This window comes from Aphelocoma coerulescens, chromosome 4 (assembly GCF_041296385.1).
Source record: "Aphelocoma coerulescens isolate FSJ_1873_10779 chromosome 4, UR_Acoe_1.0, whole genome shotgun sequence".
NCBI classification, from domain to species: domain Eukaryota; kingdom Metazoa; phylum Chordata; class Aves; order Passeriformes; family Corvidae; genus Aphelocoma; species Aphelocoma coerulescens.
Window position 1 is genome coordinate 20,376,301 of NC_091017.1, and position 26,308 is coordinate 20,402,608.

The 26,308-nt window shown below is 42.9% G+C and overlaps 1 protein-coding gene across 23 annotated transcripts in view; it reads left to right on the forward strand.

The window, feature by feature from the left end:
* ADGRL3 (adhesion G protein-coupled receptor L3) overlaps positions 1-26,308 on the forward strand; it is a 492,473-nt gene that overhangs the window by 362,577 nt on the left and 103,588 nt on the right. The window lies entirely within an intron of this gene.

The window sequence follows — 26,308 nt, forward strand, 5'->3', positions numbered from 1 at the left end:
ACACAACAAGTAAAATAAACAAGGAAGGATCTTGGCATTTCTCCTAAAGGAACGTTCTGAACTGAGTTTCCCCTTTCAAAACTGTTTTCTCATTAATACTGCTGCCAAGGCATGAAGGAACCACAGAGGAGGAGGACTGGATGGGTAGGAGCTCGCCTCAATTCTGCTGTGCCTTGCACCTCTCCGATTCAGCCAGGACAATGCCCTCAGGAGAGTCCTCAGGGTTATTGTGGTCATGGCACCTGAGAACAGATATTATTGGCCTTGTACTACTGTCTCACACTTTCAAACATACAGTGCAACAGAGCTGGGTTTGCACTTGGATCAGGTGGGGTGAGGCTTATCCCCTCCTAATCTCATCTCATCTAAATTGAGAGGTGCTGAGCAAGCAGGTCCACCCATCTCAGATCAGTCCTGTTTGCCAGAGCTACAGCAAGCAGCAGTCCTCAAGTAGGGCTGGGAAACCCATTGGAGGCATGACAGCATCCTAACTCTGTTAGTGCTTTTTAATACCAGCTTCAGCCTCTGACCCTGCCATGATGAGCACAGCAGCTTTTCCTCCCTTATCCTCTGCCTTCCCTCCTCACTGTCGTTTTTGCTCAAGCCTTTACAGGCTTTAGCAAAGGCTTTAAGAAAGTCAATATTATCTTTTCCTAGTTAAGGCTGTAATAATTTATGTTAGACCTTGTTGCATGCACTTGGTCATGAAATCCTTCTGGAAGCTAAGGTGCCTGGCCTGGGAAGTGTCTCCTGCTTGGGCAGATTAAATACAGTGTGAGACAAGAGCAGGATGGAGGAGTGAGAGGGAAAGGAGCGGTCAGTCCTGAGAGTCAGTGCATGCTTCATACTGGAGGTGTGTGTTGTAAAGAAGAAAATGGGAGGAATAAAGAGTAGCAGAGGGTAGAAACAGGCAGCAGGGTCTGGGCAGAGAGGATGGGCACAGAGAGCTTGTTGGGCAAGCTGCATGGCTTAGAGTGTAGAGGAAGGCAAGATGAGGTGGAAAGGGTGGGATGGAAAAAATGGGGGGGGATTTTAAGAAGGTTTTTATGTAATGTATAGAGAAATTTAAAATCCTTTAGCTTTAGACAATTGAGACTTTCACTGCCTCCAGCAACTATGCACAGACTAATCACATAACATTTATATTCCTGGTTTTCTACCCCAGGCACCTGTTTCTATCTGCTCGCTTCTTTCCAGCTTTTGCCTGAGCTGCTGCAATTTAACAGCAAAAATCCAGATATTTCCGTCATCAGCATTAACCACTCCTACCCTGTCCTCTTAGCAGTAATATAGAGCTCAGCCTAAATGTCAAGAGCAGCTCAGTGTGCTCATCCATTTTTGGAATGTGTTGAAGTCTCCTCATCCTGGCCACCCAGATGTTCAGCTCCTGTCCCTTTCAGATTGGTGTGGCTGTGCCTGCTGACTCCCAAGGCCATGGGCTGGGATATTCAAAGTCCATGGTCTCCCCATAATCCACCCATGGTTTTAAAAAGTGTCCACTTACGGCCTAAGGTTTGTGCTTATCTTCAAAGGATAGTGCTCCTTGCATTGTGTTTGGTTAAATAACCACGGCTTGGTGTAGATATTTTGCATATAAGCTGACAGGGTTGACATTGTGAGTATTTTGCAATCATTTGTTTAATTAGCTGAAGCTCTCTGGGGAGAAGTATATGAAATGGCATACTCCCAAAGTCTAATTTAAATCTGTTTTGCTTTTTTTAATTTTTTTTTTTGATGGAGGGGTTGTGGTGCAAAGCATTGAAAAAGGGACAAGTGAATGGAAAGCAGGAAAAACCCTTCTGTTAATGGGCAGTGCCTCAGCAACAAATTCATGCAAATACAGAAAGGAAATTGCATTGAGTAAAATGACCTACAAGAGGAAAAAATGGAATTAAGTCTGCGCAGCTGTCTTGTCTTTTTCTTTTTTTTTTTTTTTTTTTAACTTGTACTTCCCTTCTGTTTTCTTTTAGTGCATGCTTAATTAAGCTTCTCCTTTATTTGGAGGTTAATTCCTTTTCTAATCTACAGCTATTTGTACAAAGGTGTTCATTACTGGAGCGAACAAAGGCTGGAGACAGGAGAGTGGCAGCTGTTGAGCCTCATTTAGTGGGATGAGATTTTTTTGCTCACAGCAAAATCTCAAGGCCCTGCTTTTGGATGCAGGGCTTCTGTGTCAATTCTCCTCAGTTTTCTGCTTCCAGTGAAATGGTTCCTGGGGAGAGCTGAAGTTTCTGCTGCAGCACCAGGGCTGTCCTGTCCTGTCTGCTTACTTAATTAGAGCCCTTTGTGCTAAGGCAGACCCTTAAACTCTTACCTGACTTATCTGTAGTGGCCACTGGTTTCTTTTTGATCCTTACCTGTCCATTGAAATCACTGAAAAATTAGGATGCCAAGCATTTAATGAGGTCTGATGCCATCTTCTTGAGTCCTCATGGAGCAGTGAGTTTCTGCACACACAGTCACAGTGTGTCCTCATTGCTCAGGATAGGCTCGCCTGCTTGCTGGCATCACAATGCTTGAAATACCTGAAGTCTCTGGTTTTTTCTGTAGTGTTTGTAGAACATGCAGAGCACACATTAATCTTATAAAAGTATTTATATTGCAAGAAACTCAGGGAGCGATTCTAAATTTTGCTGCTGAGCTGAAATGCTGGTGAGAGATAGCAGTGACGGAAGTAGGGACCAGCCCACCACAGGGCTGTCAATCTGTCTCTCTTGCTTGCCATGCTTGCCCAGGCAAATGGAAATGAACACAAGAGCAAGAACTACAACACGTTTTAGAGGGATAAAGCCTGTGATTCCTAAAGGAATGACAGAATGCCTCAGTAGTTAAAGCAGCGTCCCTTTTACTTGGATAGTCCCGTTAGGAGCAATGTGGCCAGCCCCATCTCCAGGTATTGCTGTGCCCACACAGTCCTTCACCTTCCTGTGGCATGGTTTTAATAAAGGCTGCTCCTTCCAAACAGTGGGGAAAGCTGGGCATGACCCAAGAGCCATTGCTTGCTGTTGGGAGACCAGATTTTTTTTTTTTACGTTTTCTTGTGCTGGTTGTGTGATTAGTGATTTCATGCACTCACACATACATCCAGTTTCTGTAGAAAGTGATTTTTTAACTGTGGCACCCTCTAACCTTGTGGCTGTTTATTTCATGTACTGTTCTGAGTAATGGGAAATGGTCTTCTTGGTTCTGTAAAAGCTCTAGGTTTGAGGGGAAGGAGAAAAGGCAATTGTAGAGCTGGTCAATTATTGCTGGCACAGTGTAATTAATGTACAAATATTTCCAAAATCAGCAGCTAATGGTAGAAATACAGGTCCTGTCCTTTTCATGCAGAAAAGAAATGGGGTTATACTTTAAAATACTTTTTGTCTGTTGTGCTCTCTAGGCACAATTGTTGATAACCTGCACACATGGTAAAACATTTTGCACTTTTTGACTTTTTTTTTTTCCAGAAGAATTGTCAAGATGAGAAATGGCACAAATGGCTCAAGGAGTATTGACTTCTGCAATCAGTAGCTAGTGAAATTAACATCTTCCTTCTGTTCTCTTTGTGCAGACAATTACAAATTAGATCCAGAAAACATGCTCCCAGAGGTGTGGGTTTGGGTTTTAAGAGAACACTGGCACGGGAAGGAGGGAAAACATCATAGCACAGAGCATTTTACCCCCCATTTGTAGGTGGCTCAATGCTACAAGCCTTAAAAAAAAATTAATAGAAGAGGAAAAGAACAAAAATGTGGGTGGAAAAGCAAAAACAAAGGGCTGTGTGAACAGCTTAATCAGTACAGATTGCATTCAGTTGTGCAAGAGGAGCTGGGAGAATGCAGAGCATGGTATATGAGCAGTGAGGATGGAGGGACAGAGGTGCATGCTGAGCAAGGTAGGTTCTCCCATCCACCAAAATTGTGTCTTTGAGCATTTCCAAACACAGAGGAAGAAAAAGCAGAGCAGAAGGGGCTCCTAGTGAAGAACCCAAGCTCCTCTTACAGTCCTGGGGTTTTTCTCAAGCCAGATCCCATTGGGGATGTGGTGATACTTGTAGGGTGTTTGCCTGATGCACACTTCCAGCCTAATCTCCAGCATATTGTCCATGTACAGCCTCATCCCAGAGGCACTGACTGTCCCTGGAGTGGTGCAGGATCCGGGAGAGAGTGCTCTGTGAGTGCCTCAGACACCAAGTTATTATTTGGATCTCTAGCAAAATCAGTTTCTACCCCAAAGTCCTCACACGCACCCCCCCACAAGCCCCAGAGGGGCTCAGTACATAAACCTGTATCTCCTGAACTCGGACGCCAAAGAAATGTAAGTAACAAGCAACTTTTATTGACCGTAATTGCACTTGAATTAACTAGATGCCTGTGTAGTTGATGGCTCCTGCAGCCTGACATCCCTCCTGCAGCACTGGAAACCTCATTGCTTTGCCTCACAACACTTCCTGTGCCAGAAAGCTTCAGAGGGCACAGCTCTCTTGGCATAACTCTAAAATAACTTGGCAAGTAAGCTCCAGAGGCTTAAACTCTTGTCCTAGCTGGGATACATAATGATCTAGCTACCTGCTTCTTTGATCTTCCCTTTGTTCTCTGATTTTCACAGAGCTATCATTTGTTCACACATCCCCCCAAAAAGGGAGAGAGGGAGAAAGAGAAGGGAAAAACAAAAAAGGGAATAGGATTGGACACACTCCCTGCAATCTGCAGGCAGGGCTGAGATGCAGCCTTGGCTCTGCTCTTTGTGTCCTCAGGGTGGTAGTGCAGCTACTGCTTCCCCGTGCACTGCCTTGCCCGGCTGGCAGGGAGGAGGAAGCACATCCTAACATTTAATTTGCTGTTTAGAGGGTTGTTGTACCCGCATCCCTGTATTTAAATGACACGGATGCATCTGCTCGCGAGCTTTGTTTCCTTAAGCTCTGTCAGGGCTGCCGGGATGAGTAGCAAAGGGGGCGGTTTTATCACCGTGCGAGATGAGAGGGTTTGGAGTCAGGGACTGCAAGTCACTGTCAGATCAGCAAGGATTTAGCAAAAATTTCTTCTGCCACTGTATTGCAACCTCAGGGGATGGGGCAGGACTTCTGTGGGTAGCTACATAGGTGAAGAATAAAGAAACAAATATGTGGCAACTTTTACTAGGTCCAAAGATAGTAAGATTTTTTCTTCTCTGCGTCCAATTAAAGACCAATGCAGTTTATCAGAAATCTTTAAAGAAGCTGCTATTACTGACTGGATAACTGAGAGTTTTTCATGCAGCACTATTCAAAAGGCAAAGGTACTTCACACAGTTACAGCAACAGCCGCAAGCAAGAATGAACCACAGCGTAGTTATTGAGGCTGCATCCCTCAATGCTTCTTTTGTCCTTAAATTTCTTTTGTTGGGGTGTATTCACAATGCTGGTGTGCTGCTATTCTGAAAAGTGTGGTATTACAGGAAAAGATAATCGCATGGTGGGATTTAAGCTGTTGCAGAAGGGAGTGTAGAGTACATGATCCACTTAAAATGACGAGTGTAGCTAAAAAGTCACAGAATTTTGCAGTGCACAGACCATAATATACTGCAGGACATCCGTCTTTAGCAGGAGGGGTTCAAATCGGTGGAGCTTTTCAGCCTTCATCTATGAAATCACTTTAGTGTTTGGGTTTTTCATTTGGCTTCCTACTCTATTTGATTGTGGCCATGTTTAAATAATGTCAGAGCGGAAATTGGTTTTATTGGACTTAATTTTGTCCACAGCAAGATGTACGTTGCCTTGAAATATGATGTAATTCCCAAGCAGAATGAGATGGGCTTCTCTTCAAGTCAAACCTCAGCTCTGGTGTCTTGGTTTGTAATACACCAGGCTGCAAAGTAGCAGGAAATGGTGGAAATTGCAAGGTGGAAGTGGGTTTAAATGGCAGTAATCTCTACCCTTGCTTCAGGCAGAGAGCTGTAAATTGCTACTCTCTCTTGGCTCTTGCCCTAATGCAGGTTGTTGCTTGGCTTTTGTTTGATGGTATTTCACCTTTAAGTGGACAAAGGTAAAAGAAATTACTGGGAAAAGAAAGTTATATAGCACTGGGGGAGGGGGGGTGGGGGGAGGAGTTCTGTCCGAACACCTCATAGTGCTGGATGTGACTATTTCTCAGATAGAAAAAACTTCCAAAGGTGAATGCACACAGATGGATATACTGGCTGTATGTGAGGGATAGCTGCAGTCTTTGATTAAATGCAGTTGAGTGAAATTAACCAAAGAAACATGGTGCAAAGTCTCCCAAAGCCCTGAAATTATTAATGGCTCATCCAGCAGCCACGTTCCAGCTTGGAGCCTCTGAGGCACCACACTGTTATCTTAAAAAACAAAGCAGGAATTTCAGCGGTGTGAAGAACTATTAAAAAAAAAAAAAAAAAGAGAGAAAAAAAAAAAAGAGAACAAAAAAAGGAGAAAAGAAAAAGCAAAAAAAAAAAAAGGTGTTGCTCACATTTTCAGGTTGCCATGGTTTTTGGAGACTGTGGTATTCACTGCATTCTAGATATCGAATATTTATATATCGAATAGCTAACTTCACCTGGAAGAGTGGTGGGATTTTCTCTTCTTTTTAAAGGGAGGATTTTGTCTGTTTGTTCTTTACCTACAGTTTCCATGGGGCTGCTTGTTTGTCTGTGGATTTTGTGTGTGCGCGTGCAGAAACGACACGGAATAAGATCGATTGTGGGTCTGCTGGGCTCTGCTTTAGTAATGCTGAGGTTTAGCTGGCATAGGTGTGTAGTAACTCAGTGCACTGAGTGCCCATATCGAAGATAAAGGGTGGCAAGCCAGTTTTTGGCTGAGAGTCGCTGCTTCCTCAGCAGGCAGATTCAGCAGTTAGACCGATCTGACAGTGATGCAAGCCCCAGAGCCTGAGTTTTTGGCACAGGGGCTGAAACATTACCAGTTGGTTCCTACAGAGGTCAGAGAAGATGATTCCCAATGCCTTCTTGCTTTAAAAGTCTGCGAACCAGTGCAAAGAGTTTCTGTGTGTATTTTTGAAGAGGGATAGTTTATTCAAGTGTGCATACTGTAATGGCTTTGTGCTGGGCTGTATTATGCTCACTGGCTTGGTGGGAAATGACATTTCCCCTTTCCTCCTCCTAGCAGTACTTGGGATTTGGTGTATATATTGAGCTTCAAATGGATTTGGCATTTGCACATGGGAATATTTGTCTTGTCATAATAACCGTGGCCTCAAAATTTGCTGTTAACTGAAAAAAGAAGATTGTTTCATAGCTGCACACACACTTTATGAAGATGTTTCTCTTACCCTACACAGTGTTTTTTGGTTAAAAAAATTATAAGTGGAATCCAGGAGAGGCTGTGCAAGTCAGAACATGGTTTGTTCACTCTGTGCTCAATCCCCCCTTGAGCCCAGTGCAGTTTGTCACTAATCCAGCTGGATTTGAGCTGCAGGCTGTAATGTAGGAAGAGAAACGCACAGCAGGGTGCATGTCTTACCAGGTGAAAAACGTGAAAGAGGCTCTACAACACAGGATTGCAGCTGGGACTGATGCTCCTCCTGCCTTTCTCTAAATAGGTCCTGGTGGTCACACACCCCTTTAAATGTGAAAAATTTGAGGCAGAGGTGGAGAAGTAAATACGGTTTGCTGTAGATGAAATAGTAAATATCCATCCATATCTGGACTGCAAATTCATTTAATATTTTGTTCTGCTGAATATTCCTTTTCTCTGCTAAAAGGCACACATTTTCTTTTGCCTTTGACACCTGTAGCCATTTGCCGTACCAGTGGAAATGGAGGGTAAAAATATCCCTATGATAATTTGGTAGTACTTTACACCAACTGTGCCATCACTTTGCACAGGCATAAAAATGTCTAGATGAGGTACAGAAAATCAGTCTGTAAATCCATAAAAATTGTGGGGTTTTTGCATCTACTGATTTTCCATTGTCTGTATTCATTAACAGAGAGCAAAATGGATGAATTAGTGCTCAGTTCCAGGCAGCTGTTCATCTAACTTCCTCAGGCTGCACATGCTGAGGGTGTTTAGGATATTTTCACTTACAAAGAAATAAAAAAAAAATCACCAGCTTCTGTTATCTCTTCTGCTTTCTATGGAGCCTTCTGAGGCCAGGGAGCCTCCTGCTGCGTTTTGTGCTTGCCTGAAGCTTGGCTCTGATGGCGTGGCCACCTTCTAACAAAGATTTCATACCAAAGAGAGGCTTTTGCAGGGATCCTTCTACTTCTCTGAATGCTTCTCAGACCTCAGCCACCAATATGTGTTTTGGGGCTTATGTTTTCCATTAAGAACAGCCTGGGAGGTGCTGAGCTCTGCTTGCTACGTTGGTCCTGCTGGAGCACATAAAGAAGTAGCTCTAGGTTGGCAACAGGGGATTTTTGAACTTGGAAGAGCAGTGGGAAAGCTTTGAGCCCACTGTAGCAGCATAGTAAAAGGACTGTAACTTGCATGTGTCACTTACCAAGAGGTAGAAAGGCTTGATTTATTTTATGAGAAACCATCGTGCTGTCCTGTGTGTTTACAAGGATGGGGAAGGCTGTGGATTAGGCAGACTTTGGCAGGAGATCTGTAAATTCACAGCCCATAGGGAAAAGGGATTTGGGGAAAGGGGTGTCCCACTGCTCCAGGCACAGCTGGAAGAAGAGACCAAGAAACCCAGGCAAAAGCCAGCTCGCAGTCAAGGACCTGGTGTGTGCTGGAAGAAGGGTGAAAGGAAGCTGTCTGGAATTTCAAAAGGCAGCATTAGTCCTGCTAACAGAGCCTGGCATGAGAGGCCATCTTGGGCAGGAGGCTGAGAAGAGGCATCCAGGAGAGGGGCAGGTGCTTGGACCTGCCTGGAAAACACATCTGAGTAATTTGGGATGCAGATGGCATGTCAGGAGAAAGACTGCTATAGGTTATTATATGCCGAGTGGCTTTCTTGGGGAGGGCACTTCTTAAGCTGTTAATTTTCTCCCTGTCTGTGGCTCCGTGCTGCTGATCGCGAGAGGAGAAGAGGGTTATTATAGATATTAGCTATTTAGATACTGGAGATAACTCACAATGCTGAAAACTGAACTTACCTCTGATTAAAATTTAATTGCTCCCAAGCTTCCACTAGTTACTTGCATTAAGTTTCACACTATTGGAAAGTGCTCATCAACCAGTGTTGGATTTAACAGGAATTTGGCAGATGTTAGTGCAGTGCTGGAGGAAGTCCAAACCACAAGATCTGTGGCATATCATATGTTTGAAAATTTGTTGGCAGCTGAAAGAAAAATCACAAAACTGGAAATAGCAAGAACTGGACACGGCTCTCTTCTCATCAAACAGCCAAAAAGTTGGATCATCACTTCCAGCACCTGGAAGACAAGCATAGGTCATGAAGTGCTGTCTGCCAGGTGTCTCAGTGAGGTGTAAAAGCAGCAGATACTATATTATTGGCCTTTGGAGCACTTTATGTGAGGAATATTGGTGTCGCCATGGAAATTTTCAGAAAAAAAAATACCAGTCTGTTCTGAGGCAATTTAGCAAATTAGCTATGTTTTATAAAACTTATGTTTTCATTGCAGATTTTCCTTCCTCTTGAGGACATTCAGAAACAGGGTCCTTGTTCATAAAGAGACTAATTTATTTCTGTTACATATTTCCTTCCTACTGCTCTTTGTAGCACTGTACTTTCAGCTCTGCTTAGCTTTCTGTCACCAGAATGTGCTCCTGATGCAAGGAGGGGACAAGCACTAGCAAGGTTTGAGAAAGCTTGATCCGTTTTTCGTAAGTATATAAAAATATCAACTTGTCTGTGTGTATTATTAGGAAAACCTCAGCAACTGCAACACATTGAGAGCACAGAGGAACAAGATGCCTGTTTTAGACAAACAGGAGCTGAATTAAAGTTTAGAGTGATGCAAGTCTTTTTTCAGGGAAATTATTTAGTTGCATTTGAAAAGAAATATAACACGTCATGATTTAGTATCTGTCATGTTTTAATGCATGCAAGTGTCTTGACAGTGGTTGTGGCAGGAACTTGTATGGAAGAAAGTAAATCTCACCTTAAGCCTCTTTCAATTGAAGCAGTGTTTGGTGGCATTTGTGTGAAAGATTAAGTCAGATTCAGCCATTGTTGGGGCTGAGCTGATGGGCACAGAGATAGACCAGGATCGGTCTTGTGCTATTGCAGCATTTGATCCCTAACATACTATTTCATTTGTTCTCTAGTGTATAGCTGAATGCATTTCACATGCTCTTGTCCCCTGTAATGTGGCCTGGGGCTGACAAATCTCTGTTGTTAGGTAAGCACTGCTTGGGAGAGATGCTGGATCCCTCTGTTAGTCCTGCCTCATCTTTTGGTGCTCATCTGGCTTTTTTCATCTCCTGGGGAGTCTATGAGTGAATGAGAGTTTGGAAGTTTGGGTCTCTGGCTGTGAAATGAGTTAAATCCATGCCTGTCTCTTAAGTGTAAGTCTAGATATAAAAGCTGTACTGAATTGGGGACTGTGTACTGCCATGCTCTCCACTACCACGTTAACAAGTTTAGTATGTGGTAGTCCATGTCCCTAAGTTGTGTATTGTATTGTGGGTAATAAGTAATACAGTTTTTATTTTAAAAAGGAAAAGCTAAATGCTTCAGCGTGTCAATCTCAGTTCAGATGCAAAACCCATCAATGCTCCATTTCACGTAGTATTTTTTAAGATTTATAGAGTACATCCTCTATATTCAGAAATACATGGATAGAAATTCTATTTCCAGCAGTGAAACTTGTTCAAAAGCTGATAAGAAAGGAGAATTTTTTTTTTTTCTGAGCACCAAAGGCAGTCGATTTGGAACTCGAACAGTGACGTGGGAGGCAGAAGGGACACGTAGGCTGGTGCAGGGCTCTCTCCCAGAGACTGGGGAGAAATAGAGCAGCACAGGCTCTCTTTGGGTGTTTCAAAGCAAACCTGAAGCAGATGTTCCTTAGCCCTGAGACATTGTTCCAACCCTGAGCACTAATCTAACTTGACCATAGTAAAGGCTGTCCCTGCTTCTAATTCTGCCCAGCAAATGCAAAGAGACATATACAGAGGGAGCAAGCCATGGGAGGGATTTAAGCCATCTTGAGCAATTTAAAATTTGATGGGCTAAACCATCCATTGGGCTCCCTCTGCCACCAAGAGGAGAACCTTCAGACAGATTAGGAAAAGCACCTTGTAAAATTGAGCATTCCTGTAGATGCACAAAGAGGATGTTTGTGGTTTACTGGAAATTACAGGTATTTGAGGTGTGACATAAATACAGCAGTCACTTCTTGCTAAGGTGCACTCAGGATTTCCCAGCTGGCTTGAGTGAGTTGGGAGCCTTGTTTTTTTAGTGTTCATCTTAGTTCTGATCTCCCATGTGCAGCTTCATTAGATTGGACTCTTGAGTCAGTACGGAGCCTGTGATATGAGAAGATGAAACTTGATTTGAAAGTAAGGCTGAGACCCTTAAATAACCTGATACTCCAAAGGGCAGCATTTAAGGCAGTGGGAGATGCTGCTTTCCTAGTGTTTTTAAAAATCAGGTCACTTGTTTAGAGACTAACATTGGGATCCTGTTTATGAAAGTCTTGACCTAAATGTCTTACCCACTGTGTTTGCATTGTTTTTTCCTATGGGAAGAATAAAGAAGTGCAAAAAATTAAGAGAAAGGGAAGTCTGCAAAGTCCTGCCTGACCCACTCGTAATGGCACAGGCGGCACAAGACTCAGTCTGTACTGAGCACAGCCCATTCCCCTTGCATCCCCCCCTGCCATTTTGTTCCCAGTGGGACAGTGGTTTCCTAAATATTCAGAGCCCAAGCAATTTTTTTTTTATTTGGTTAGGACTGTAACATTTCAAAGGGGCTAACTGCAAACAACAAAAGCACCTAAGCTGGTGCCTGCTTCGCAAGCTCCTTCACTGACCCATGGAGCAGGGAGAACGCACTTTCTCTCCCTTGGCACATCTCTGGCTCATCTTATTGATGTTCTCAGGACACCATTTGGATAGCTGTCCTACTTTTTAAAGGTGAAATACTTTTCCAGCTCTCCATAGCTCTTTCCATCCTTGGCCTACAAACCTGGTAATAAAATGAGCCTTTCTTTACCTGAGAGCTCTTGGAGGATGCTGTGATATTGTCAGGTGTATGGTGACGTTTTCTTCCCCAACACCTCGTGCTATCTCTGACACTGTAGGCCTAGAATAAGTATCCAGCAGCTCCTCCTGCATCCTAAAGCTTCTGTGCATGAATGCAGTAAGACAAATCCTTGCCTGTGTCTCTGACTGGCTGCCCAAGTGATGGGTTGTGTTTGCAAAATCATTACCTGTCATCATTCATGCCATTGCCACGTGCCAGCTGCACGCCTGCTGCAGATGGGCTAACCTCAGCCACCAAGGACAGTGGGGACTGAACACATATTTCACTGAGAAAACTGAGGATGCCCTGCAACAAGGAAGGTTTAAACAGGGCTTTGTTGTGCTCCCATCTTGCTGCATGGCAGAGAGGCAAGGAGAGACAGGCAGTGTGGAACATTTTGCTAACACAGCTGTTATATTGTCAGCAATTAATTAGAAAGTTTTGTTCAATAAATTGTTTCTGGCCTATGAAGGATGCCCTTGACTTCAGATTGGGTCATTAGAGAACAGAGTGTCTCATAATACACTTCTTTTTTTCTAGTATACTTATTATTGTAAAAAACAGGTCTTTGCCTGCAGTTCTGATTGAGCACAAATAACTTGTAGAAGGTCAAATCACATGTTTTTATGGGTATAAATTTTGGTTCAATTTTGGTCAATTAAAAAAAAACCACTTTAAAAGAATGCCAGTTATAATGGGATAGGTGTTTTGAGTGCAAATCTACTATCACATCCTTTTTCATGTGCTGTTTGATCAGATGCAGCTAACTCTAGTTGTAATTTGTTTTGTGGAGGAGGAAGAAGAGCATGTACAAACATATCCACACAAACACAGGTACTTCATCTGGCAGTTCTAGGTGTGGGAAAGCTAATGAAGTTTCTACCCTGCAATCAGACTCTAATACTTCCCCACTGGTTATGGTTCTCCAAAGGTGGAGAAAGTGGTAATTGAGGAAATATTACCACTGGGATGTAGCACATCAGCCAGAAAGATGCCACCCCACACTGCAAGTCGTGCCCACTGGACTTTGAGGGGGGTCAGTAGGGTGGCATCAGATGTCAAGTCAAGGAGATACCCGAAATTGGCCTTGAGAGAATCCTTCATTTTGGAGTTAAGGGAACAGAGAAAACTGAGAAGCGGGCGTGAGGCTGAGGAGAGCTCCATGTTGGGATGTGTTTGTGGTAGAGGACTTTCTGGGAAAGGAAAGCAAATGGAAAACAATGGAGAAATAAAACTGGAAGGAGAGCTCATTACCCAAGGGGCAGATATAGAAGTGGTTTGTAGGCAATGACAAGTGAGACAGGCAGAGGTTAGTTTCGGAACTGACCCAGGGTGAGGAAAATGCTAAAAATAGAGATTTAAGATCCCTTTTAGTGGAGGTGAGCCAGCCCTGTGCCCAGAGAGCTGTAATGTAGGTTCCACATGAATGAGATTTTATTGGATGTGCAGGGAGAGAAATCTGGATAAGAGGGAGATTGGGGGTTTTCTGAATTTTCTTAGGCTGAATTTCCAGCAGGGATCCTATCACCTGCAAGGGCTTGGCCTCACCAGTGCAATGTTTCTGTTGGCTGATGAAGGAAATATAACACTGCGTTCACCACTTGGAGGATTACTGCAAAGAAGTTGTCTCTAAAGGAAAAATTTTCAGTAACACTGACTTAACTCATACTGCTTTCATCCAGTCAGGCTGGGTTTTAAGATTTAGATACTATCAAAAAGGAAAAGGCAACCTAGAAAGGCCCAACAGTTAATTGTAGGGGGAATGAATTTTTAAGTCAGGTTGGTCCCTGCATTTGGCTTCTTTCTCCTTTTACACCCTTTGCCTCTGCTTTCACTTTTTCTTCATCTATGTCTCATCTCATCCAGCATACTGTCAGGCTGGCCTGAGTCAGTTCTGTCATGGTTTTGTTTTTATTTAGGCAGACACCACAGTGTGGACTTGCCTCAGCTTGACAGAAACGGAAGGATAATACTCTGTTTTGTTGCTTGTGGAGTCCTGCACGCTTCAGCTGGCAAACAGATTGTTAAACATCCTTGAACAATATTTGCTTTGCGTGCAAGAGAGAAAAGAAATCTAATATCTGCTTTTAGATTCAGTCCCTTCCTTATGTGTTTTATTTGGTTTTCTTTGCACACACTTCAATTCTATTAGAACATACTCAGCCTATGTTGCTTAGTGAGATTTGAAATCCAGTGACTGCTTGCTTTTTTTTAAAAAGCTGGCTGGATCTAGAGCTGACTGTTCTCCTTATTTCTACTTATTTCTCCTTTTCCCTCAGAGGTGGTAAATGGCAGTGGATAGTACCTCCTCTTGGAGCCAAACATCCCTATCCTCGCATAACCCAGCAGCTGCCAGTGGATGAAAGCCATCTGTGGCAAATAAGTGTCAGGTCAGAGTGCCCTGGTAGGCAGCAGTGTCTATAGGCTGCTCTTGGAGATGCTCTTGTATCTTCAGTACAGGATGCACTTTGCTATTACTGAAGACAAGGAAGCACAATTCACATTGCTGTCCCTGGACCTGAAATGATTCATGCTGCTGAAATAAAGTTGCTTCTCCCTTAGATACAACTCACTGGAGTCTGTTTGACCAGGCATCTCGGTCTCGATGAGATTTCTGTGTGCTCTGCTCCGAACAAGAGGTGCAGACAGTGAGGGTTTAACTGAATCAGTGATGCTGTTTTAGCTCAAATATGATGTTTAATAAGGGAAAATAGCAGCTTAATTTGAAAAGGCATCTTGTAGACTAGGGGGACTGATCTTGTAGGAGTGACTGCTGCCAAGAGGATTAGGGAGTTGTGTGTTGCGCTCAGAAATGTACCGTGGACATGCTGAGCTTGGCGCAGGAGATGTGAAGAGTGGTCCCTCAAGCCCAATACCTTGTCTGAGCTTCAGACTTTGCAGAAAGAGATTCCTCATGGAATAACCTGGATCAAAAGAAGGGTTTGTTCCTTTGCATTAGCGAATAATTTTCTCATAGTATAACATGGGAGGATCAAAGCCTTCCCTGTCCACCTCTTGTTTTAGTGTAATCCTTGGCACGTCCCAGCACTTCCCAGGAGTGTGTTGTGGACTGTGATGAATGATGTCCTCTGCAGGAGGAGAAGGAAAGAAGGACATTGGGTTGGCTGCTTGGGGTGGAGTTTTCCCCTGCCTCTCCCCACTACTCTGTTCTTAGCATCTGTGCGGTAGTTCCGGATTTTCTGGTTATCCGTGGAAAGGCATAAACCTTCCCCAGCACCAACTAAACTCCTCAAGGACAGGCAAGCAAACAGTTGAGATGCTTGCAGTTTCTTTTGTAGCTCGGAGATTTGCAGTGACAGACACTGAGCTTTTCAGGGCACAGAGTCAGAAGGTGCTTGCTGATGGATGGCACAGGATTCAGCCGAGGCTCAGGCATGGAGATGTTGATACAGTGAAGGCAATGGCATTGCACCAACCCGTAGGCTCCTGCACCTCCGAAGAGCACCTTGGGTCTTGGACAAATTGAATGGCTTTTGATGCTACCTTTTATTGTCTATAAACTGGCTGACTCAGACTCCTAAATCAAATCTCTCCCTTTTTCTTCAAGCAAAGTCACATTTCTCTCTGCCTTGGAACAGTCTCTGTGGCAGCTGAACAGAGTGGATGAGCTGCTTGCCACTGCTGTGCTTACACTTGGAATTTGTATTTTGCTGAGCCACTTCCAGGCTGAATGCTATGCCAATGAATGCCATGTCTCTGATCTGTGGTCATCTAGGCTCTAGCCTCTAAAGAAAAGAAAAAAAAACAAACAGCAAAATGTGTCTAATATTTATTTGAAGGTTTAAGCATTTCTTGGCTTGCTTAGTGCTGACCATGAACGTCTGTCACAGGTGACTTTGTTCCTCCCTTCCCATCTTCAGCCTGACCACCATGCTAGAAAGTCTGTTTTTTTCCTTCAATTCCAGATGAGTTCAGTGTTAGGCTCTGGTTTTTTTAGTATTACTGGCATTACAGATCTCCTCTCATTATAAATTATTCTGTCTGCTTCAGCTGCATGCTTCTTCTCATTTATATTTAAGATAATGGAAGAAGAGTTGCTTTTGATGACATAAGTGAGCTAGATTTTTGGTTAGTATTATTATAAAATGAGAGTTCTGGCTGGATAATGTAAAATATTAGGGCTTTTGAGTTTTTTTAGTACCTGTGAAGCACTGCAATGACTAGAAAAACTAATATACTTCTTCCCTGCAAATTGATGAAACTTCTTCATGCACGCATGGAATGTGAAAGGCTCAGGGCTAATAACATTACAGGTCTCAACACGTGTAATAAGTGGTCTGCTGTAAAATATTTACAAAACAAAAACATTTGAACATATTTGATACCAAAGAGAGGGAAAACTAATAATCACTGTAGACTGGTGCATTTATTTTATGTTACCTGTGAGAGCTGTAAAATGAGGCTTAGGCTGTGTGCTAGAAGCATATAGCAGCTCTTTAGCCATGTATTGTAGCAGTAGTTTTATCCTAGATTGAAAGTAATATCTGTAAGTATATCTGCATCTCTGCTGTATCTCAGAATTTGCATCCATACTGCTTGACTGCTTTTTTCCCCCTCCAGTTTTTCTTTTATGCTTTTGAATCATGCAGTCCCATGGAGATGCATTCACATAGTTAAGTCTGTGTGCCTGTGTTTATCTGTAAAACAAATGTAGCTATTTAGCAGTTATGTTTTTTAAGACGTGCATTGAACCAGGTCAGATTTTCTCTTGTCTCTCCTCTCTCTCCCCTTTTTTCACATGTTGAATGTGTTACCTTTTTCTTCTTCTTCTTCTTCTCATGTGAGACATGCTTCTTTTATTCAAAGTATCAAATTTATGCTTTGCAGTGACATCAGGTACTTAATTTTATGGATGTATGTTTTATAAAAAGGCAAGGAGATTACACATCTTAAAAATCTCTAAAGGACACAGTTTGCCTTTTTCATTTCTGTGTCATCCTATTTGATTTTTTTTTTACCAGTTATTAACTTCCTGAGATTCTGCTGTTGCTCATGATGGTCTGCAATGCTTTTGTTGGTAGCCCAAGTGGATCAGGTGCAGTTTGGGCTTCCAGGCCAAGAGTACATTATGGAAAATCCCTAGTCTGGCGCAGCAGCACCTGGACATTCTTCTGTGCATTTGGTGCCTCTGGTTTGGACCAGTAATTCCCCTGGGCATGTAAGCTTTAGCACCTGACTGCGTGTAAAACCACACACCAAACCTGGAGAAGCAGGCGTACAGCTTTGACCTAAAATAATTGCTTTTCAGCACTCCTATTCATTTCCTTGTAAGTTTTTTTTTAATGTCTCTCTCTTATGTGGGCCCAATTCTAAGTCCTAAAAGGTCAATGGGTACATTCTTTGGCTTCACATGAAAAAACACAATCACCTTGCAACGTGCTGGTTTGAACTATCCATTAACAAGAATAATCTGAAGGCTCAGATGTAAAGCTACAAATCAGTGTTGAAAGTTTCTCCAACCTGGGATTATGTATTGTCATCTTGTCGTCAACCCCTCGGGTAAGAGTCGGAAACTACATCTTGGCCAAAGCTGACTGCATGAGGGCTGGTAGCCCCTAATGGTCCAGAGACAAAAATATTAGGTAAAACCTCCTTTTCTGATGTTTTGGATGCTGTTCCTGCTGTGGCTTTTCAAGTGAGATGGCTGGCCATGGCAATGCCTCCAGCCCTAGAGCCTTCAGAGTCGAGATCTTTGAGATGCTAAGCATATGAATGAATATTCACTATTGCTACCAGCACCTCAGCAGGCTCCCTCAAATGAAAAAATTAGCCTCTGGGACATGGGTGAGAGCTGCTTGCATGCCAGGATTTCTGGGATATCAGCATGGACTTGATAGTGCACCAAGCAGCCTGTGTCCAGTACTGAAGTCTGTTATGAAAATTGGAGATCCTTAAAAGCGCTACCCAGTTCATTTCACTTTAAAACACCCTGTATATTGCACAGTTTGTTTATTTGTTATAAATCTGCTTTGCTGAAGTAAATGTGTTTTTCATAATATTAATGGTGTTCTCATTGTTGGAGCCCTCTGCAGAAGTCAGATATCTATAAAACAAATTTAGATGCCAGTGCTGTAGTTAAGCATTGTTTAGGCAGATCCCTGAGCCGACATGAATACAGCTATTAGAATTGAGCTTTACAATATATTGACATTTCTACATAAGTAATAAAGAGTTTAGAAAGGGAGCTGAGCAGCATTTTATGTTTTTTCCAGGAAGCTGCTTTATTTCTAAAAGTAGCTTAATATTGATATTTTTACAGGGGAGTTTTGTCAGCTTCCTAGGATTGGTTTATGTGATTTTTTTTTTTTTTTTTTTTAGCATAGGCTTGTTTCTTCTCTCCCTCTTTTCCATCTGTGTCTCCAGGGGCAGAAAGCAAACCACTGGCAAGTTTGGGGAGGGGATTGAACTAACTTGAGCCCCAAACCAAGATATGGCCAAGAGGCTGAGGGTCGTGCCTGCCCTCTGATTTTCAGGAGGAGTCTTGACAGTACATGCATACCAAGGTGCACCAGGATATGCTCAAAGGATTAGAAAAGGCAGCCTTTCTCAGCATTTTGTATTTCTGGTGGTTTCAGTGGTCAGTTCTCTCCACAGTTCAGGATGGTTTCCTCATAGGGACAAGAGTAAAGGGACCAAATAAGTGAAATAGAAGCCAATGCAGTCAGAGACTGAGTGGAGCAAATGCCCTATAGAGAGGAAGCACCTTTGGTGGCTTTGGAGAAGGATTTGAGATTTTGAAACAGGTTTGAAATAGCTACTGAGTAGCAAGAGGAGAAAATAGATGGGTTTGGTAAAAGACAAAAGGTGAGGTTTTGCTGGCAGGTTTATAATTCCCGTTGCTCTAGAGTATGGATGTTACATGTACTGTGCAGACAGCAGGGCCTGCTGTCAGGTCTGCAGTTCATGCCTGGGAATGCAGTATAACCTGCATGCTGATGAAGTCAATCCTAACATGGGTTAGAGGAAGAAGAGTGTAAGCAGTCATAACTCCACCTTTGATATTTTATGGTTTATTCCTTTTCCTCTCTTTGATTTCAGCTGACCAGCCCACCCACAGAGTGTGTTTACACTTCAAACACTGAGCATCAGGGCTGATTTGGAAGCCCACTACATAAATGCAGGAGGCACATCAAATCCTGAGCCTCAGAGCAGCTGGGATCAAGGGACAATGGTAGAAAGGGAGGTGAATTGTAAATGCAAAAAGCAGCCTTTGTGATTTTAATCTGCCAAACCGGACAGGAGGAAGTGGGGCCAGGCAACATTTCATCCACCTCTCCCCGACACTTCTTGCACACACGTGTGCTGTGGGGCCAGGGAGCTGATTTCTTGGTGTTCCAGTGGATTGTCTCCTTGGGCTCGATTGTACTGTGCCCGCTTCCTCAAGATAACAGCAAAACACAACGAGGTTTTAAATATTAATACGGAGATCACAGGAGTGCAGCTTGGAAGCACGGAATACTGAGTATTGAAAAGTCTAATCTGTCCTTTTTGAAAGCTGTCCAATTTCTTTTTTATTTACAGCATTTGAACCATTTCACAAATTGGAAAGCAACTAACCAGCCATTTCACAAGCAGATTATGATATGTTTAAGAAAGTCCAGGGCATTTATCTGAATGCAATTGGCCTTCTTGCTGTCTAACATCTAGATTGGAGATATTACACACACAGTTGAACAGAGACTATTTGAAGATGATGGTTTTCTCTTATTAAAGTTGTGTTTGTATCTTGCAACTGAAGAAATGTTTTAGTGGTATAAGCTGACTGCCTGTGGCTCTGCAAAGGACTCATCACATTGATTGGGTAGATGAGAAAATGCTGGGGCGTGAACAGTCACTTTATGATTCCTGCACTCGATTCCATTCTTTGCAAATGCAGAGGTGGAGAACTGCTGGAGAGAGACTGGCTCCATCTGGCACTGCCTCTGCGCAGTGCATGCAAGTTGTTCCATTAAAGATGCAGAAGTGCAGGCAAAAAGTGGGAAACACACATTAGATGAAGTGACATCCGTTGCCATACAGATGGAAAAAATTGGATTTCCCTCCTATCAGCTACTCATGTTCTTGTTCTGCCTAGAAACTAAAAGGTATGTTTCAGCTTGCATGGATAGAGCATACCTGGTTTAATTAATTAAAAGCTAAAGAAACCCCAAACCCACAAAAATCCTGGCAACCCCAGCCTCTAGTAAATCTCTTAAAGCTGTAAGTGTGTAGTGCTCACGTGTCTGCACGCTAATGTGTTCTGAATGAAAAACTGACAGCACCTGTTACTGAAATCAAAAGTGATTTCTCTAACAATGGGATACTGGGGAATTCCTTCCAGGCTTCTCTTTAATAGAGTTTGAAGGATTCAGGTTGGAAGACAGTGCATAAGATCTGCACCACTGGCTCTGATGGATGTGAATCATGCCAAGGTGATTGTTTAGGAGGTTAGAAGTTCACTCCATACATTCAGTAATAATATGCAGCTGGTATGTCCTTAAAAAAAGATTGTATGCTTCTTTTTTCCCCTGTGTGAAACCACATGTGGATTGAAAAAAAAAATCTGATTTTATATGCTCAAATCCAGAAATTCAAAGTAACTGCAACCACATCTGACAGTATTTTTGAGAACTAGAGCAAATTGAAGCTAGATTGCCTAAAAATAGCCCTTGAACTGAACTCTAAAAACTATTAGATTTGTCCATTTATAATAAATCCTGATCTACTGTCTATTAGATCATCTCTTCTGTAATCTTTTCCTATGGGCATAGTTCATCTGCATTTCTAAAAGCATTACAGCATGATGTTGAAAGAAATGCTCAATTTTTTTTGTGTCTTGTGCATGATGGTCCAGTTAAATTTCTGCATTCAGAATCAGTTACAAAGTCTGGAACAAGCAATAGGGCATTAATGCCCTCAGTGAATGGTTGCCAAAGGGTACCAGAGGTTCACAAAAGGTGGCAGAGGTCCTGGGTTGGAAACCAGAGATAAGACTTTAGGAACTGTCTTCTGAGAGAAGAGGGCCATGGTGAAGACAGCAGGTGATGTTCCTGTGCTGTACCCATTCGTCTCCTGGTATTGCTAGATATATGCTGTAAAATTTTGTCTGATGTCTCTGAAGTTACATATTTTAAGCAGGATCCAGTAATTTCTTGGAGAAGAATGGGTCAGAGAGGAAAAAAAAGAAGAAAATAAAGAAGTATCTTCTTTTATTCAAATGACAACTAAATTGGGGACCTGACATTAAGAGCTGTTTGGAGACAGAAAAAGTATTAAGTGCTGACACATGCACACCCCCACAAAAGTCCTACAGAAGCATAAAAGTTGATATTTCACGAAAATGCAGTCAGGCTGCTGTTTGGGTTCTTATTTTTTCAGGCAAAACCTAGAAATTTGCAATAACAGCTAGAATGTTTTTGACAGAACAGCCTTTCTCTAGCAATCCAGTATGTGTAATGAACTGTGGATCATTGTCAGAAATGCAGGGTTTTGAGTCAAAAGGGCTCTGGTAGGCATATTTTTTGCCTGTTGAAAATTGGTGCCTTTTTGGTGGCTGCTTTGAATGCATTAACTGTCTTGCTGGGTGGTGGTGCAGTGAAAAAGGATGAGCTGGGGCAGTTTGAGTTAACTTGAGCCTGTTGTGATGATTTTACCCACTTTTGGCTCTCATTCTTTGTTGTTTAATGTTGAAGGCTGAGACTCAGAGGAAAGTTCCAGCGTGTTAAGTGATTCCAGCTTGAAGTGCCTTGAAAACACCTGAGTCTGCACCATGTCTTGGACCACAGATGTAGGTTTCCTCTTAGTACAGGAACTCAACATATGGCCCATATCCAATGCAGCATCTGCCCAAGCCCAGCAGAGTACTCACATGTGGGCAGAGTAGCCTTGGGCAGAAAAACTGATCCCGTGCTAGAAGAGGTAGGAAAAAAGAAAATCCAGAAAGTGTTTTTCCATTTGTCAGCTCTCCACAAGGGAATGGATCTTTCTTCTCTCAGATGCAGCATCTTCCTCCCCTGCTTTTCCTCATTACCTTGTGCTAGTTAAGACAGAGGAAAAGGGAGAGCTGTGTATCATACTTCATGTCCCTTTTTCAGGGTGCAGGGCTGTGTGCAGTTGTGTTCTTGAAGGCAGCATGCCATGCTGAACACTGTGGGGCCACTGCATATGTAATCTTTCCATCAATGGGTTTTGGGAGCCTTTTGTCAGTGTCAGTAAATAAAACTCCACAATCCCAACCGCCCCAAAAGCAGCATGTGAACTTATGTTCACACACAGGATTCTGGCTCAGCTTCCCAAAATAATGGCATGTGTGAGCAGAGGGGAGAACTGTTGGGATGTTTGATGTGAGGCCGACTTGGCCTTCGCCTGCAGTAAAAATAAATCATAGTTGCTCTCAAACACGTGGAAGGAGCTGTACACAATTTAGGGGCTAAGCTCACCTGTCAGTTCTCTGGCCCGCAGCTCTTGAGTGGCACCAGCTTGTGGCTTTTGGTCTTCCAGCAGACATTTACCATGAGAAGGTTTTGCAGGGTGATGTCTTTTGTGGCATAGACTCAGAATAACTTTGCAGTTCACCAGTGTGTTAATGAGTTGATGCTGTCTGTGCAGGTCATCCTTTCCTGTCACCTCACATGGAGTTCTTGGAAAAAAACACACGAAAACAAGAAAAAATGGCAAAAGACAGTGGGAATATATTTACTTTCAAATATTACTGTTTTTCTAGGGAGTTTCAGAAGATATTCTGAAATGCATTTGAAAATGCCTGTAGAAAATTAATTCCCGTGAGGTGCATTTATGTGACAGGGAAGAGAAAAACAGCTGTGATATAATCCTCCAATTGTATTAGGTTTGTGGGGTTTTGTGCTGCTTCTTTCAAGGCATGCCTAAACCTTCTCTTTTCCTATGTAAATACAATTTGCACCATCTTTTAGCAGAAGAAGAAATGATAAAAGGGATGCTGTAAGCAAAGGATGTGGCTGCTAAATATGAAAAGAGCAAAACTGCAGGGAGGGAGGGAAGGGAGGGACCTCCAGGTTTTGTGCTTCCCGCGGCCTTCCTGACTCCTGCAGTGCTCCGTTTGCCTTCGTGCATCAGCAGCAACATGTGTAAATAATTGTGCATGGAGTCTGGACGTGCTCAAGAGAACGCTGGGATTGCTGCTGTTGAGCTGCTGGATTAGTTGTACCTCCCTTGGCCCAGGCCTGCATTAGGTGCAGCACGGGGAGCAGGCAGGGCCTCCTGGCTGCTGGCCCCCCGTCCCATCTCCTTGAGCGTCAGGCTCAGGAATGCAGAACTCGCCGGAGAGTGAAGTCATCATGGTTTGCCTGGACCTTGAGCGTGGAACTTGGAGCGCAGCCTCTCCTTCCAATTCCGTGAGCAAGTGCTGGCTTGTAGCACGCAGCTGTCAGGCTGAGCCTTTGGATTGTGACCCCAGGGGGAGAGCTTGATGGATGTCTCCTGTCATCTGTTACCTCACCAAAGCCAGTGAGCCTCACCCAGGAAATCCTGTCTGCAATTTCTGCTCGAGGGGCACCCCGTTATCTTCATTCATGGGACAGAAAGTGCATGACATCTCTTAAAAAGTATTACTGAGTACACCAGGTCATAAAGTCAGAGACTTAGGTGCCAAAATTAAAAAAAATGAGAGAAAAGGTAGCAAATAGCCTTTCTTGCAATCAAAACTGTTTTCTGTGATAGGAAAACACTAGTCAGAGTCATTGGGAAAGCAGTCTCCCATGTCTGAGAGCGCCAGGAAGAGGTGAGCAGAGCATTTAACCATATCATGGTTAGATGACACGTGGTAGACTTTCCTCATGGCAAATACAAAGTGCTGGTCACTTGTCATGTCACTACTTCAGGAAAGGGGAAATGGGAAAACAGACAGAAAGGGGAGAAAAGACAGTCCATTATTTATGTGAGATTTTTTTCCCTATGAGCAGATCCCTACCGTGATTTTCCTTCCACCTAGCAAATATCCGCCTCCACAAGCCTGAGCTCTATTTAAAGGTTGGGAAATAAAAGAGAGAAGGGAAAAACCTAAAAATTTCTATTTTCTTGCTAGTCAAATGTGCCCTGAGCAGAGAGAGACTCCTCTGGGAGTTGCAATTGCTCCCTTGTGGGTGCTGGAAATGTTTTGGGGTTTGTTTTTTTTATGACTGCAGCTCTAATCTGAATGATGGCAAAACTTAGTCTTCTGCTATTACTGCCAGCTCTCTAGATAGAGCAGGAAAGAAAAAAGTGAAGTGTCACTTTGGGGTGTTTCTGGGAAAGAAATGTTTCCACAGCCATAAACTGCTTTCTTGGGAGCACTGAAAATTCCTACCCCAGTGCTGTGCTTTGTGGAATCAAAGTCTGCAAAGTCTTGGATTCGAAAGGAGTAAAAACTGAGTCTTACCCAAAACCCATAAGGTCTTGATCTGGCAATGCATGGTAAAAATAAACAGTAAAAATAAAATAATTAAGTTTATACATTTCTAGTTGTAGTAGTGTTGGTGATTTTTAAAGGTGCTTGTCTTGGAGCAAAAATTGTCTTGTGAAATGTTTTATGAAGAATCCCTCTGAAGCAGTGCTGCAATGCTTCTTTCCCCCAAGTTAAAAATTCACAGTTTATTGGGAGCCTGAGTTAATCTGGAGGTTTGATCTCTGTTCTGTGCTGTAGGATTTAGGTGCTTTTGCACAGGTTGCAGTCTCTTCATGGTTTTGCTTGGATTTGGGAATCATTTACATGTAAATGATCTTGATCCCCTGTTCTTTTCCTCCTTACCAGTCAACTTGGTTTTTGAAGCACACAGTTGTCTGAGCAAAATTGGCAAATTTCCTGGTGAAAAACTGGGTGGTGTTAGCATGGTGATCATGATTGCTGGAGCTCATTACCAAATTGACTCTTTGAATAATCAAACCTTTGAACTCAGTTCAGTGGTATCCCATCCATCTCACTCCGTTAGGCAACTTGGAGGCAGCTCTTTTCATGTTGTCTTACAACTTGTGCTGTGGAAATGGCGGATGTGTTTATTTTCAAAAGCAGCAAGAAAGCCCAGTGGAACACGAAAAAAGTTGGAAGAACAAGCCTTCAAAGAGATTTTGACACTGGTGCCAGGGGCTTTATGAAAGATAAAACAGCTCATTTTTTTTATGGCTAAAGGAAAATGCCATTAAATCCCTTGTGCCTAACTGCTACAGTAAACTTGCCAGAGCTATTCCAAAACCAGCATGCCGTGGGATATTCAATGATTTTCAATGAGAACTGGGCTTAAAAATGCAGCTCTCCTGCATGTGGATCAAGGGGAGCTCCGGGGTGCTCAGTGTATGTTTCTATGTGCTCACACATGACTGTAAGGATTATTTTAAACACGATTTGCTAGATTTGACTTTGAAACTGCATCCACTTTATCTACTCAGTTCCTCTGCACGTGGCATAGGTAATTTTGCAGAAGGAAAATAACTTACTGCAAGTGTAAATGGAAAAAATTTTGTAGGTTGCTGTCTACCAGGCTAATCTATATTATGAAGAAATAAAACATACTTGTGGGAAGTCCTGCTATAGTAAAAATGTAGTATTTGCTGAAATTCTCTACAAATTTTAGTTGTTCCCCATCAGGGGGGAATCATTGATTGGTGACATAATGCAGCTTTGAGCGGAAACTCAAATCTGTCAGGGTCTGCACGTTTTTGCATTGTAATTTTTAGAGTTCATTTAAACTCAGGGTTCATGGTGAAAGGGAGGTGGCAGGAGAAGGCTGGAAAATCTGACCACTGAGCTTGGGAGACTTGTTTCAGATCAGTGTCCTGGTGCTCAGGTGAGTTAGTGTAGAAACTCCAATTCCTGTTGCTGGACATGGAGCAACAGTGATAAAAGGCTTTTTGTGTGCTGGAAGAGGTGGCATGGTCTTGAGGTGTTATGGCATGGAAATTAAAATGAGAATGTATCAGACAAGCCTTTTCCTATTGCTTCCTTACCTTCATTTCACAGTCAGCCCCAGTGTTTTCTCAGGCAGGGATTGAGGGGCAGTTGTGAGTATCTGGCATTTAACTGGAGTAAAAGTCTTACGCTGAGAGAAGCTGGAGGGTGCTTGTCTTTGAGAGAGGTAAAGGAGATGGGAGAAGGCTTTTCTACGAGCTGTGTGTGACATGGCATGACAGGGGTGATGGGGGAAGAGCTGGAGGCAGCCTGCTTCAGTTTCCCCACCTGATATTTCAGGTCAAGCCATAGACAAATC